Genomic DNA, 16066 nt, shown 5'->3' with positions numbered 1-16066 from the left:
AAGAATTGATGCCTTTGAGTTGAGGGGCAAGAGAGGCATATTGAACATATCATGGACTGCCAGGTGAACAAATAGTTCTGTCTTGGAGAGGGTAAAACCAAGTTTCTCCTTGGAGGCAAGGATTTTGAAGCTCTGTATCACATACTTTGGGCACATGTTCAGGAGGGACCAGTTCTTGGAGAAGGACATCAAGCTTAGAAGGGTGAAGGAGACAGCACAGGAGAAGAAGACCCTGGATGGGATGAATTGACACACCAACTAGAGCAAATGGATTAGGTGTGTTGGAGTCAGTGAGACAGGCTCAGTAAAGCACAGAGTTCAGAGCTATTGCACGTAGGGTCACTATGAGTTGTGGGTGATTGGATGGCATGTAACAACAACAACAACAGCATGGTTGGTTGAAACATGCAAGCCTCTGGTGGCTCATTGTTTAAGCACTCAGCTGCTAACTGAAAGTTTGATGGTTTAAACCCCCCATCCTCTCTGTGGGAGTCTACATCTGTAAAGATATACAGCCTTGGAAACCCTACAGGGCACTTTTACTCTGCTCTACAGGTCAGTATGGGCCAGAATCAATTCAATGGCAGAGGGTTTGGTTGATTGTTAAATTTCTCAAAGTGTCTGAACTTTTTCAGGAAGTGCACATTGAGTGATATAAGGACCAAAGCTAGAATGCATGGAACACTTAGTATTTAAGCATTATTAAAGGTTAATATTTAAAATATTAGCTAATATTTAGGAAGTTTGACAATGAATAATGATAACAGAGGAAGAATTAGTGCATTTGTGTTGTGGTGTTGGTGAAGAGTATTGAATATACCATGGACTGCTGAAAGAATAGATATGTCTTGGAGGAAATTCAACTGAGGTGCTCCTGAGAGGTGAAGATGGTGACATTTTATCTCACATACAATGGACATGTTCATTAGGAAGGGCCAATCCTTGGAAACAGATATCATTGGAAAGGCAGATGGTCAGTGAAAAAGAGGACAACTCAACAACAGAGGCTGTATCAATGGGCTTAAGTGTATCAGAGAGGGTGAAGATGGCACAGGATAGGACAAGATGTGTTGTTCATGGAAGAGTTGATTCAATGGCACCTAACAACAACAACGCTAAGAAGTAAAGATGCTTACAAAGAAGACTGAGGTACAATATTCAGCAAGGCAGGAAAAGAACAAGAAGAGTGTTGACCCTTGGTTAACAGGGGAGACAAAGATCCTGCAGTAGTCAGCGGGCTCAGCTGGATTTGGAAGCCAGCTATGATAGTGAGGTTGACCACTGCTGATATGTGGTATTTCTCCAGTGTAAAAGGGGGGAAGGGAGAAAGATTGAACTATATGAGTATTGAGAGGTTTGCTGCGATGGTAAAATAGAAGAACAAAGAGGGAAAAACTGAGAAAGAAAATCAGATGGGATTAAATTTAAGGTGATGAGATGTTGGGTGGACGATCAAAATACTGGTTGAGGTAATTGAGGCTCAAAAATCAACACAGCTCCATAAATATATGAGTGAAATACAATGGGAATGGAAGATCGTGTAAAATGTAATGCACATGCATGAAGCAAAATATACGTGACTGATTGTAGGAAAATCAACAAAAATATGTAATAAAAAGGCAAAAACAGATCAAGATCCTAAAAAAATTAAAAATATAAAAAATTTAAAAAGACAGTATAAAATGGGATAAAACATGTATATTGCATTGAAACAGATGAGAGAAAGAACTGTTTAAAAAGTATATATGATTAGGTATTATTGTCATGACAGGAGCCCAGAATGAAGGCTGCATAGTGAAGTGGACTTGGGGGGAGGGATTGTATAAAAATGAAAGAATTTTTCTTTTACTTTTCAAAGAGAGGAACAAACTGGAGTCGAAGAGTGGGCAGGGAGAAAAGTGCAACAATGAATGAATGGGAATGCAAAATCTCTGTAAATTTTCATTAAAATTAATAATAATAATAATAAACAAAACAGTATAGCCAAAATAAATAGTCAAATCTAGCAGAGTGTGGAGTAAAAATGATAATTAGGAATGTGTGCTTATTCCTACGCTTTACAAAGTTGTTATTGTTATGTATCATTGAGTCGGAACTGATTCATAACTGACCCTCCAATTAGTTTTCAGAGACAGTAAATTGTAAATTTGAGGAGATTGTCCATCTTTCTCCTTGGAAAAGATGGTAGATTTGAACACTGTACCTTTGTGTGGTTGACTCGGAGAAGAATGGGAATCTCAGAACACTTGATTAGGCTTATGCAAAATCTATATTTGGACAAGGAGGCTGTCATCAGAATAGAGCAAGGAAACACTGCATGTTTAAAAATTGGGAAGGGCGTATACCGGGGATATGTCCTATCTCCATACCTTTTTAATCTAGATGCAGAATAGATTATCTGGGAGGCTGCGCTCTATGAGGACAAATGTGGCATCAGGATTGGAGGAAGATTCATCAACAATCTGAATAATGCAGATGATACAATCCTGCTTGCTGGAACTGAGGAGGACCTGAAGGACTTGATGTGGAAGGTCAAGGGATTGTAGCTTTCATCATGGATTGAAGCTCAACATCAAGAAAACAAAGATTCTCACCACTGGGCTGATTGGCAGCATCGTGATAGATGATGAAGAGATTGAGATTGTTAACAGCTATAGTTTGCTTGGCTCCACAATTAGTACTCTTGGTACCAATAGCCAGGGAATTAAAAGATGAATTGCATTGGGAAAGTCTGCTGTCAGAGATCTCTCCAAAGTACTGAAGAGCAACAATGTCAGTCTGCAGACTAAGGTGTGCCTAGTCCAAGTGATAATCTTTGCAATTACTTGCTATGTGTCAGAAAGCTCGACAATGACTAGGGATGATAGAAGGAGAATTTATGCCTTTGAGCTGTGGTGCTAGAGAAGTGTACTGAATATACCATGGACTACTAGGAGAACAAACAGGTTATCCTAGAGAGGGTGAGACCAGGCCACTCCTTGGAGACAAGGATTCCATCAAGTCACCTGCCACTCATAGCAACCCTATGTACAACAGTCCTAAATCCTGCTCTATCCCTTGCCAATCTTATTGTCTTTGACATGCCTATTCCCATTATCACAGTGACTGAATCAATCCATACCATTGAGGGTCTTCCTCTCCTGTGCTGTCCTTCCACCCTCCCAAACATGACGCCCCTCTCCAAGGACTGATCCTGCCTTGCAACATGTCCAAAGTATGTCAGACGGAGCTTTAGAATCCTTGACTCCAAGGAGCAGCCTGGCTTCACCCTCTCCAGGCTGAACTTGTTTGTTCTCCTAGCAGTCCATGGTATATTCAATACTCTTCTCCAGTAAAGTTCAAAGGCATCAACATCCCTAGTCATTGTCCAGCTCTCTGATGCATAGTAAGTAATTGCAAAGACTATGACCTTGCATAGCAAGTAACCACATGGCTTGTAGCAGGTGCACCCTAGTCTCCAGACTGATGTCATTGCTCTGCAGTACCTTGACGAGGTCTCTGACAGCAGACTTTCCCTATGTAATTCATCTTTTAACTTCCTGGCTGCTGATACCAAGAGTGCTGATTGTAGAGCCAAGCAAACTGAAGTTGTCAGCAATCTCAATCTCTTCATTATCCATTGAGGCTTCCAGTTGGCCCAGTGGTGAAAATCTTTGTTTTCTTGATGTTGAGCTTCATTCCAGACTGAAGGCTGCAGTCCTTGACACTCCGCAGCAAACACTTCAAGTCCTCCCCAGTTTTAGCAAGCAGGGTTGTGTCATGTGCATAATGCAGATTGTTGAGGAGTCTACCTCCAATCCTGATGCCACATTTTCCCTTGTATCATCAAGCCTCCCGGATAATCTGTTCTGCATACAGATTGAAAAATAATGAAGATAGGACACATTCTTTACACACACCCTTCCCAGTTTTGAACTATGCAGTGCTTCCTTGCTCTAAACTAGTAGAAAATAAAAAGAAAATGCAGGAAGAAAATTGTTTTAGGTTGTTAGCTATTAGAGAAGTGCAGATAGAACAATAAGTTAATAGAACGGTAAACAATAAGTGCTGACGACATATGGAGAGATTAGAACGCTCATATATTGCTGGTGGGAATGGAATACGGTGCAACCATTATGGAAAGCAGTTTGATGCTTCCTTAAAAAGGAAATGACATTTGATCCAGTAATTTCACTACCCAGTATATCCTAAAGAAATAAGACCTTTGGTATAACCAGATAGAAACATGTCCATGTTTGTTGTTGTTGTTGATTGTCATCGAGTCGAGCACAACTCATAGCGACCCTATGAACAAAAGACCTAAAGTCTTTCTACAACTATACAACTATAGGCAATTATCAAAGTTCATAGAGTTTCCAGAGGCATGTTGTTTAGGAAGTATATGCCACTCCTGCTTCCAATGTCCATGTATACTGCAACATTATTTACCAGAGCAAAGTGGTTTAAACAACCCAAATGTCCAACAATGGATGAATAGGTAAAGAAACTTTGGTACATACGTGCAATACTATGCCACATTAAAGAATGATGATTAATTCAAGAAACACTGTATCACATGGATGAATCTAATAAAACATTTTTCTTTCTTTTTTTGTATGACTCTAATTTATTTACAAATTTTGAATCCATTGTTTTCCACAAAAGTTCCTTCCAATTTCCTTCACCCCACCCACCCATCGAATGATGTAACTCTATGATTAACATCCTATATATTTTTCTTGGATGATTACAAGAGATGGGAAATGGAGGGAAAGGAAGGTAAAAATAATTAATAAGTAGATCATAGACATTGTGTGAAGGGAAAGCAATATATAAAGGGAACTAACTAATTGTAAATAATAATCATAGTAAGACAGTGAAGAGAACGATTAGGTATATCTTACAGATTTCTCCTTGGAAACAAGGATGGTGAAAGCTGCTTCTAGCATCCTCTGGACATGTTGCTAGGAGAGGCTATTCTTTGGAGAAAGACATCATGCTTGGAAAGATAGAGGTTCACTGTAAGAGAGGGAGACTCTCAATCATGTGTATTGACATAGTGACTGCTGCAATGGGAGTGAGTGTGCTGGAGATTATGAGGATGGCACAGGATAGACTAGGATGTAGATCTTTGTTTGTAGCGGGGCTTTGAGTTGTATTTGATTCAATTGCACATAATTTTAAAAGCTGTTGTTAAATGTTATCAAGTTATAGGTGACGCATCGCGATCCTGTGAATGAAAGACCTGAACACTTATATAACTTTCTTTTTTCCTCCAAGTTCATAGTGTTTCCAGAGGCAAGCTATTTCAGAATTTGTCAGGGAGCTCCACAAAACACTGTCCGCCTTGGGTAACCAATATTGCATTTGGCACATCAGCATCACAGCACCTACAAGTTACCTCTGTGCAGTAAATTGACAGACCAGAGTTATACCACTTAGAGGAAGGTTTGACCAAAACCAATTACAAGCAGGCTATATATAATAATAATGTTACAAAATAAAATATAAGTCAACAAAAGGTTGGGTGAAAATCAATATGGTGGCTAAACTTTTATTTAAGTCACAATAAAAGGAAGAAAAAAGGAGAGAAAGGAAGAAACAAAGAAAGAGAAACAAGGAAAGAACAGTTCTTGTGGATAAAACCAGGCACACACACACTCCATTTTTTTTCTCCCAAATGAGACTAATTCTGTAATTAATTCCCCCCCCTTATAGAATAAGTTTTAAAAGAATAAGTGAGCTAACATTTCTGTATCTCACCATAAAGACCAATTAACAGTCATAAAGTGGGAAAAAACAACTTAGATTTTTTAGTTACTTTTAATTCACTAATAATATTGTAAATAATAAAATAGATAAGATTTCAAAACTTAGGGGCTAGGTAAAGCCCCCTGGTGGTGTAGTACACAGCTTACTCTGAGGGAGAGAGATGGGCAGTCCCCTCCCATGACGATTTACAGCCTTGGAAACCCGATAGAGTTGGTTTGTAGGCACAGATAATTTACGTAGTAGATTTCTTGGATCTCTGTCTCAAAACTCAGTTGCTCTAAGAAAAGAACATTTTCCTATTATTCAACCTAATTCTGCATTTAAGTTTCACAAGAACACCTGGTGATGTAATGGTTCAAGCAGTCGACCTCTGTGAGTCATCTCTTATCTGGTCTCTGGTGGAATTAACTTCACAGTGGGTTCAACCTTTGGACTGAGGGTAACAGTTTTAGCCAATTTTTGGTTTTTCTCTCTGCGTGGGGCTGAGACAAAGGCCCTAGAGGAATTTACTCAGTGATTTTGTTGATCAATGGGATGAGTGGGGAGTCGTTTGGCCCCTGAGTCATCTGTGAGGCACACTGAGTCACACTGAGGCAGTGTTTGGTGTCTCCCACAAGTGTCCTGGTGCCTCCACAAGGGCTTGGGAAACTTCAGGAAACTGGGGAGTCTAGATGATTAGAGTTTTACTACTTTCTCAGGGTCACTGTCTTGAAAGAAGGAACTTGCCTTCTGAATAAGTCCTACTGTCTGTTTTCTCTGCCTTCCTCTCTTCACTTTGCCACCTCACTCTTTGGAGAGATGTTTTTTAGACTGGAGGTGGGGAGATTCTGAACCACTGTCCCCTGCTTCTCCCACACATCTTATCTACATTTTATTCCCAAACCACAAAGTCTCCCTTGTAACACCCAGAGGCAAAGAGTCCAGTGTCTATTTCAACTCTACTACTTTTAACTCTTTCAACCATTGTTCCTTCTCTTTGAGGCAAAGACCACTGAGTTACCCATATACCTAGAAATGGGGAAAATATGCTCAAAATATCATCTCACTCCAGATTATTAAACTCTTCATTTTTGCTACAACAATGATTAGGACATTGGCTAAAGGTTTGGATCCAAACTCAAAACCAAATCTACTAGTAGGTAGATACCCACTCAGAAGACAGGGTAGAACTTCCCCACAGGGGTTTCAAGGCAGTGGTTTTTACCAAAGCAAATGGCCACACCTTTCTCCTAAGGAACTGCTGGTGATTTTGAAGCTGTGAACTTTTGGTTAGCTTAGCAACTTGTAGGTTCTAGAGGTATTAAAGAACCATTCCCAAAATCAAAGATTCTACAACCCTCTAGTTGTGTTACAGTGCCCTCCCAAATTCACAGTTCTGTAATTGGCTCAATGTTAATCAAAGCTGGTCCATTTGTAGTGCCCTCAAGAATGGGGCCAGTCAGGAGGGAAACTCTGAGGGCGCCAGCAGCTGCTGTCAGATTCTGAGACAAAGAGCTCCGTTCCTTCAGCTCTGTGAGCAGTTGCCAAGATGCCTCAGAAATAAGAGGCGTCAAAACAGAAAGCTCTTATTTGTGCCTGACTCTTAACCATGATGCTGCTTTAGAAACCTCTAGCTCTTTCAGTGACAGTTTCTACTTTTTTGTCAGGAGGAGGCCCAGCCACTCCTTCACTCCAGTTTTTCCTCTGATCCACTCGATGTGATAGATTAAGGAGTGTGAAGTACCTTGGTGAATCTTTCTCCCAACCAGGGCTCATGTGACACATCATTGGCAGCCTCTGAAACATTAAAAAAAAAAGTCCATTATTAGTAAGCATTTATCAATTTTGATGCTTAGATCCCTGTTTTGAGAGTTCACATATTGAAAAACCTCACAAGGTTTAAAATCTCATCTGAGAAATGTGGTATGTACATAATTCAATATAAATAAGCCAAAATCGCAAACCAAATCAGCTGCCATTAAGTGATTTTTTAATTTTTTTTCTATAATTATATTTTATTAATTTTCATAAACATTTACAGAGATTTTGGGTTTCCATTCATTCATTGTTGCACTATTCTCTCTACCCTCCTCCCAGTTTGTTCTTGTCCAAATGCCACAGTGCTTGTCAAAGCCAGTTCTGATTAATCTTCTTTGTCAGTGTGTCCTTTGCCATTCCCTATCACTCCTCCCTGAGAGAGACTTCACCCTGAGTCATAAGGAAAAGGGGATGGTGTATTCTCTTAGCTACTTCCTGCTGAAAAGGGACGCTGTGGGTTTCAGGGTGAAGATCTTCTCTCACTACTCTAAAGGGCCCCTTTGGCAGTAGGAAACACATAGACTATTATGGAGATTGATTTTGGGATTTAGATGCACTCTTATTGATTGTGCTTGGCCGTACATGTTCATATCCTTGAAGATGTATCATGGGGGTGTTGCAACCTAGAAGACACAAATTTGACTAACAAGTTATAAGTACATGAGTCCAAAAATTATGGAAAAGTAAAAGAAAAGATTCTTTCATTGTTTTACAAACCCTCCCCGAGGTCCCCTCCACCATGTAGCCCTCGCTCTAGTCTCCTGTGATGACAGAAATACCTAGTTATATATCTCTTTTAAACAGTTTTCTCCCTCCTCTGTTTCAGTGCAGTATACATTATTGAACCCATCTTACTCAGTCTCTCCCCAACCCCAAGGACAGTCCCATTCTACAACAGTGGCATCATGTAATATTTGTCCTTTTGTGACTGGGATATTTCACTCAGCATAATGTTCTCCAGAGTCAACCATTTTGAATAATATTGCATGAGTTCCTTGTTTTTTAATGCAGCATAGTATTCCATTGTGCGAATATACCACAGCTTCTCTAGCCATTCGTTTGTTGATGGGCACTTAGGTTGTTTCCAACTCCTTGCTATTGTGAACAAAGCTGCAATAAACATGGGTGTGCATATATCTGCTTGGATGTCAGCTATGGTCTCTTCAGGGTATATTCCCAGTAGTGGAATAGCTGGGTCAAATGGTATCTCTATTTGCATGGTTCAAATCCACCAGATGCTCTGCTGGAGAAGGAGGAACAATCCTCCTGTACCAGTCAGATCTGATCTGACAGTACACACACAAACATTAAGTGATTTTAAACTCATGGGGAGCTGTGTGTGTCAGTGTGGAAATGTGCTTCTTAGGGCTTTCAGTGGCTGGCTTTTTGGAAGTAAATTGCCAGCTCTGAGTTGCTCCTGGGTGGACTTGAACCTCCAGCCTTTCAGTTAGAAGTAGAACTTATTTTGTTCACCATGTGCACTACCGAGCAACTTTTCCCCCCCTCCTTGCTAATATCTTCATCAGTTTGCGTATACTAATCTTATATGCATTGTGTTTCATTCATGTACGTTATGTTTTATGCAATCTTTCAGTTACATTGTGTTTTATACAATTATTTATATAAATTATATTTTATATAATTACATTTTAAAAAATAGAAGTACCATGGGAATGGAATTTATTTTTATATCAAGAGTACTGAATCTAGGGAAAGAGTCAGTATAAATTTTTAGAATATGACTTGTGGTGAAGGGATCATTTGATCACATAAAATTCCAGTTAGATCATTTGATCACATAAAATTCCAGTTAGTAAAGTTCTAGGTGATCAGTGACTTTGTCAATTAGATCTGCTGGTCTTGGATCAATTCCCAAGCCAGTCCTAGAGCCTCTAGGTATGCCATCTGGGTATGTCCAGTATCTTGGATTAAATTTACAATCTATTCTAACAGTTTGGCATGGATTAGTGATTCAACCAACGTTTCTTCATGAGGAGTTTGACCACTAACCACTTTTGGCAGGCCACAGTATTCTCATTCTTTGAACCATTCAGGGTTTCGTCTTTGAATTTACTTGTAGGCAGAAACAGCAGCATGAGAACATTGCACAGGCACTTTTCCTATCTTGAAGTAATTTTGAACCACAAGAATAATTTTATATTTCCCACTTTGTCATAGGATGCTAGCTTCAGTCCTGGTCTCTGTATCAGTCTTGGTCTGGGCTCATTCCAAAGCAAACACAGAGGCCCTAGCCTAGGCACATGTCACAAGCAACAACAGCCAAGGTAAGTGCGCCAGAAAGAGCTAAGCAATCCACAACTAAGGATGTAGAAAGCAGAAGCTACTCTGCAATCCTGGATGCATGTAGTTTGAGGCTACCAGCTGCTCTGTGGAAGAAAGATGAGCAATCTCCTTCCATGCAATTAACTGCCTCTGAAAACCTGCTGGAGGCTCAGCTATGGGTCAGTTCCGACTCAATGGTACACAACAACAATAACAACAACAAAACCTCACTAGTGCCTTCCCTCTGCTTATTTCAGGACAGTGAACTGGTAATTAATTACAATTGATCTATGTCTATTATTACCCCGTCTTTTTAAGTTCTTTTTGAATTTTTCCTATTCTTTCACTCCCCCATACACTCACCAACTTCTGCTAGTGATTTCTCGTCCCCTTTTCTGTTTCCTTTCTCCTTTGAACATTTATACACATCTTGCTCTGTTATCCTTCTATTTGTATGATAATGGTCTTATGCAGTATTTGTCCTTATGAGAAAGTTAGTTCACTCAGCAGAATGCTCTTTTGACTCTCTTAGTAGAATATATTTTGGTATATAATACTGAGTGTTATATATAGTAATTTATGAAATTGTTCCTTAGTGATACATAATATTCCATGGTGGGACAGTAACTCTTAATCCAAGGTACCTCAACCCCCCCTCTATGGTACTTTTCCAGGAGTGGGACATGAACAGAATTATCTTCTGCTCACACAAAGATGTGTGTGCACTTTTAACTCTCAACAGCAAGCTGCTTTTTTTAGAATCTCACCTAAAAATAGTTCCAGTACAATCAGCAGAAACTCTGGCCTAAAGCTGACACACTTAAGTCTGAAACCAGAGTGATTTTTAGACTTTTAAAAGCAACAGAACATTTGATACAGAAATCCCACTACTACATATATACCTCAAAGAAAAAAGAGCTATGAACCAAACTAACAAACACAGCTATGTTCACTGTAGCATTATTTGTGATGTCAAAGAATTGGAAACAGTCAAAGTGCCCATCAGTGGGCAAGTGACTAGAGAAATTGTGGTAGAGTCACACAATGGAGTATTATACATCACTTTAAATGATCAAGGATTCCCGAAATACAACACACCATGCATGAATCTAGAACATATTATGCTGAATGACATATATCAGTCACAAAAGAAGAATTAACTTATATTGTTATTGTTACATGTCATCAAGTCGAAACTGACTTATAGTTGACACTTAAGCAGGTTTTCAGAGACTACCAATTGCATGGGAGGAGATTGTCCATCTTTCTCTTGCAGAGTTTCTGGGGGATATGAATCATGTGCCTCTGGTCTGGCAGTGCAATTCCTTATCCCTAGGCCACCAGAGCTCCCTGATCATACTACTATAATAAAAAGCTAAGAAAAGGTTTTCAGTCAATGTTGGATGCTGACCAAGGATAAGAAGGGAAGGAGAGGAGAGTAAAAACTAACAAATAGACAAGTTGAGTGAAGGGAAAGGCAGTACACAATAAGGAGTTGACCGTTGTGGTTGTTAGGTGTTGGTAAGTCAAGTCCAACACACAGTGTTGATTGTTGTTGTTATGTCCCGTTGAGTTGGAACTGCCCCATAGCTGACCCTCCAGAGGGTTTTTCGAGGCTGTTAATTGCATGGGAGGAGGCTGCCCACCCTTCTCCCGCAAAGCAGCTGGTGGCCTCAAACCTTGTGCCTTCAGAATTGCAGCACAGCTTCTTTCCACTAGGCCACCAGAACTCCCTATAGTGTTGATTAGACATTGTAATTAATTATATTAGTCAATAGTAATGAATGTTAAAAAAATATTAAAATGTCTATTAATGGGTGTATGAGAAATAAATCTTCAGATAGATTAAAAAGAAATTAACTAATCCAATAAATAAGTAAATAAAAGCAATGCTAGAGAAAGCCTTAACCTTAGCAACATTGTTAATTAACACTAATAAAATTTGGAGGCTATAAAGGTAAAGGAAAATGGATTATCATTCAGATGTTTCTTGATGTTGTTATTAGGACATAGTCAAGAGAACAGCATGTTTTCACATACTTGTGGACTATTATACCCAGAGTGGAGTGTTTACCATTAAACTGGGTACATTGGTATCTGAATCAGATTCAAAAGGCCTCAGACTAATGAAGCCCTCATTGAAAACTGCTATTTAAGATGAATAGCCTACCATTGATGCTGCAGTTTCAAAATTGATTCCATCTGAGAAGTACTGTGGTGGTGTAAATACCTACATATCATCTCATCTACTTTGAAATTAATCAAAATATTTAGGCATTTTTCCTCTGACATTTCTGATAGTCATAAAACAAGGCAACTGTTATTTACTTCCTGGTACTGTAATATGTTTTTGGAGATCTTTCTTTGATTCGTACAAAGGAATAAAAAGCTAGTTTCAGGGAGCTCCATTGCCAACATAATGAATGTTTTTAAAATATAATGATTCAAACCCTGCCCAGCTCTCTCCCTCTGGCTGTGCTGCGCTTCCCCAGTGAGAGTTAGAAGGGAGGAAACTCTCCCATCAGCCCACTTCCTACACCTTCTCTGGAGCTATGCTCACAGCCAGAGAGAGCTGAGAATGACTAAACTGTTAAAAGGTTCACAGTCAACATGGTATTCTCAGCATCTCTCAAAGCACTTAGGAAACTAGTTGCAGGGAGCTGCATAGCAGCCAGAGAACACCCTGGAGAGTACACTTGAGCTTATTATTCCACATGATTACATATTCAAATTGGTTTGTGTTCCCTTGGCACACATGAGGACAGCAGGAGAAGTGGAGAGAAACGTACCAGTAGGGTAGAAGCATGGGAGAAGCTGGTCTGGCATGAAAAATGTGCTACCGATATTTCCCTCAGGTACAGAAGCCCCCCAATCATGCAAATCCACACAAGAAAATTGCTGTGAACCTAAGAAATCAGATTGAGTTTCCAACCCACACACGAAAATCCCTTCAACTGCTTAATGTTTACATTGTTGTTGGTGTTGTTAGGTGGCATCGAGCTGACTACAATTCATCATTACTCTAAGAACAACAAATCAAAATCTTGCCCTATCCTGCACCATCACCACGAACTCCACCATGCTCCGGCCCTGGCCCATGCAGTCACTGGGTCAGTCCATCTTGTTGAGGATTTTCCACTCTTTCTCTGACCCTCCACTGTTCCTGTTTCATAGCAGGTGTCTTTTCCCAACGACTGATCCCTTTTGACACTATGCCCAAAGTATGCAACATTAACTTTTACCATTATTGCCTCTAAGGAGTAATCTAATTGCTCTTCCTCCAACATAGACTTGTTGGTTTTAGCGTTATAGATTTCTTTCCCTTCAATTTCTCTTAAACGGCTTTTAAAAAGTCTCCTACCAAAGGCAAGGTAAGTTGACATATGCTTCTACCGCTTTCTAAAGTCCAGCTGAAAAATCGCCCAGACAACCAACCAACCAACCAACCAACCAAAGCGCCCAAACAGAAAAGCAGCCCAGGAATAATGAGTAATACCTGTGACATTTTGGTCAGTTGCAATCGATGTTGGGGGGACTTTCGCGCATGAGTGGCTACAAGCATAACCTTTGATTGTCTTCACCAATGTGGTTAGAGAAGGGTTATGTTGAAAAGTGTAGGCAGAGGTAGGGGAATTCAGAAAACATACAACGTTGTTTATTTGCCTTGATATTCTTGACCTTTTAATGGAAAAACATAACAAGAACTCAGCAAAATCAAGTTTCTATGTTGTTGCTGTGTACCATCACATCGGAACTGACCCATAGCTGTCTTTCTGGCAGGTTCACAGAGGCAGTTAATCACACAGGAGGAGATTGCCCATCCTTCTCTCGTGCATAAGAGGATATAAATATATAGGTCAGAAGGATGCAGTCTGTTTAGATTAAAAAAGAAAACATCGTAGGACTTAAAGTCCTTATTGTGTTTGCCATTTCACTGGGGAATTTGCCATAGAATCTAATTGAGTTATGCTGCCAGACATGGGGATTTTTTAAGCACAGGAAGATGGGACTACAGATACTATAAGAAGCTGGTAGGGCTTGGGGAGTTAACTGGGGCAGGGACTCTGAGATGAAGGATTGGAATTTAGTAAAGCATTCTCTGAAGACATATCCATGGATCACCGTTGATGGACTGTGCAATGGGCTGCATCGCGGGGATCCAACATGTGAGTGAGAGCAGTGACATTGTAGCCGAAGGAATTATAGAGCAAGTAATAGTTAAAGATCTAACCCAGAAAAACGAAGCCATTATAATTAATAGTATCTAGGGGAGGGGGGAGAGAGGTAAAAAGAAACAGGTAAAATAAGTGGTAATAATATACTTAATTTAACACAATATAGTAAAAATACCATCATATCCACATGAGGTATGATAAACAGTGCAAGTGCTCAGTAGCCACACACGTCTGGCATGTAAGAATGCACAGAAATAAGTTAAGACTAGGAGCTCCAGGTTAAGTCTATCAGGCAAGATTAGCTTCAAGGTAATTGGACGGAAACTGGTAAGTAATGGATAGTTTATAGAAAGAAATTCCAAGCTTTTAGCTTAAATGATATTAGAAAATAGATAAAATTAATATTTCTACCTCACTTGTAATGAAAGCTATAAAAAAATGGAAACAAATATCTATGGCATACTATTTCTCATCTGTGAAACTAACCACGGTTTAAAAAGATGCTCTTGTTTAAAAGTGTCCTGAAATTCATAGGCTGATGGTAGCACTATAAATCAGCATAACTTTTGGAAAACAAAAATTTTAAAAAACCTCACTGCAAAACAACAAACAAACAAAACCCAACACACAAAAACCCCTCTCATTGCTTCAAATCAGAAGCAATTCATAGCTGACCCATCAGAAGATTTTTAAAGATTCTAAGTCACTTCAGAGATTTGCTGTCTCTCACAGAACAGCTTGTGGGTTCAGATTACATGCGTTTGTGTTGGCAGTGCAGTTCCTTATCCTCTAGGCTACCAGAGCTCTCTTTTGGGGAGTAGTTCTACGTTACATGATTAGTACTTTCAATGATCTTTTAAACTTGCAAGGTTTACAAAATAAACCAATAATAACTGAAAAAAATTTTTTTTTAAATTCTCCTGGAATCCAGATTTTTGAACGAATGAGACTGAGGTAACCCACACAGACCAAACAACAGCTTTTGGGTTTTCTTTTGAACCTTGAGTCTTTTAGGAACTGTTTTTCTAAAGTCATCTTGAAGTCAACCAATAGCTCTGTGGAATGGTTTCCCTTTGGGTATTGTGCTGTTTTAGAGAATTATCAGTGTGCAGCCATTTGGAGGATCAGGAACCCTAGGAAAGTGTATGGCATACCCTTGAGGTGACTCTCTCAAACTGCCTGGAACTGTGCACACAGTTTTGACATTATTTCCTAAGAAATAAGCATAAAGGACCTACATAGCCTGCTTTCACAAGCCCCTCTTCGGAATGAATGCCTTCTGGATCTCTTCCTTTTTCATAGGAACAAACTGATGGTATCATGCTCAAATTCTATCTGTTCACAGTCAATATATTATAACACACATTTTTCTCTGCACATTTAGGTTTTTGACAACTATTCATTTGTTGAATGCTTATTCTATGATAGTTGATATATTCTTTACACTTTTTAATCATCACAGCCCTATGATGCAGATATCATTGTTAGGCTCATCAAGTTGACTATAATATAACTCACAGTGACCTTATGAGCAGCAGAGTGGAAGCTTGCCCTATCGTGTGCCATTTTCATACCCAAGCTTATTGTTATAGTCACTGTGTTGACTGGTCTCTTTGTGGGTCTTTCTTTCTGTGGTTGATTCTGTCCCTTTTCTAGGAACTAGCCATTCCTGACAACATGCCTGGATGCTCAGCATTGTGAAGAATACCTTGGGGATCAAAGAGCCATGATTTAAAAATTGCACTTCCTTCACTTCTTTAGTTTATGTCCACGTTTTTGTTCCCTCTGGCACAAACTGTTGAACTGTGTATGGTTGCTCATCTTTTTATCTGTTTTGTGCTTGTCTCCCTCACCAAGTTGAGGCCTGTGCCCCTGCCTTCCTGTGTGCCAGGGACTGCTTTGCCTCCTGATGTATCTGCCTATTTACTGACCTGGTTCCCCTGAGTCAGTCTTGACTTTGTTAAGACACAGTTTTGATAGGGAATCTTAGAGAAATTAGGCAAATTTAATAGAGGTGGTTGTTATTGTTGTTATGTGCCGTTGGGTCACTTGCAACTCAT

General features: G+C 39.6%; 1 pseudogene; it reads right to left on the bottom strand.

The window, feature by feature from the left end:
- Nucleotides 1–9358: 9358 nt before the first annotated feature.
- LOC102865077 overlaps nt 9359–16066 on the bottom strand; it is a 62574-nt pseudogene continuing 55866 nt past the window's right edge.

The sequence above is a fragment of the Elephantulus edwardii genome, unplaced genomic scaffold (assembly GCF_000299155.1).
Source record: "Elephantulus edwardii isolate Elephantulus edwardi_28Jun2011 unplaced genomic scaffold, EleEdw1.0 scaffold00245, whole genome shotgun sequence".
Classification (NCBI taxonomy): Eukaryota; Metazoa; Chordata; class Mammalia; order Macroscelidea; family Macroscelididae; genus Elephantulus; species Elephantulus edwardii.
The sequence above is the reverse complement of the archived record's forward strand: the minus strand, read 5'-3'. Positions and strand labels throughout refer to the sequence as shown.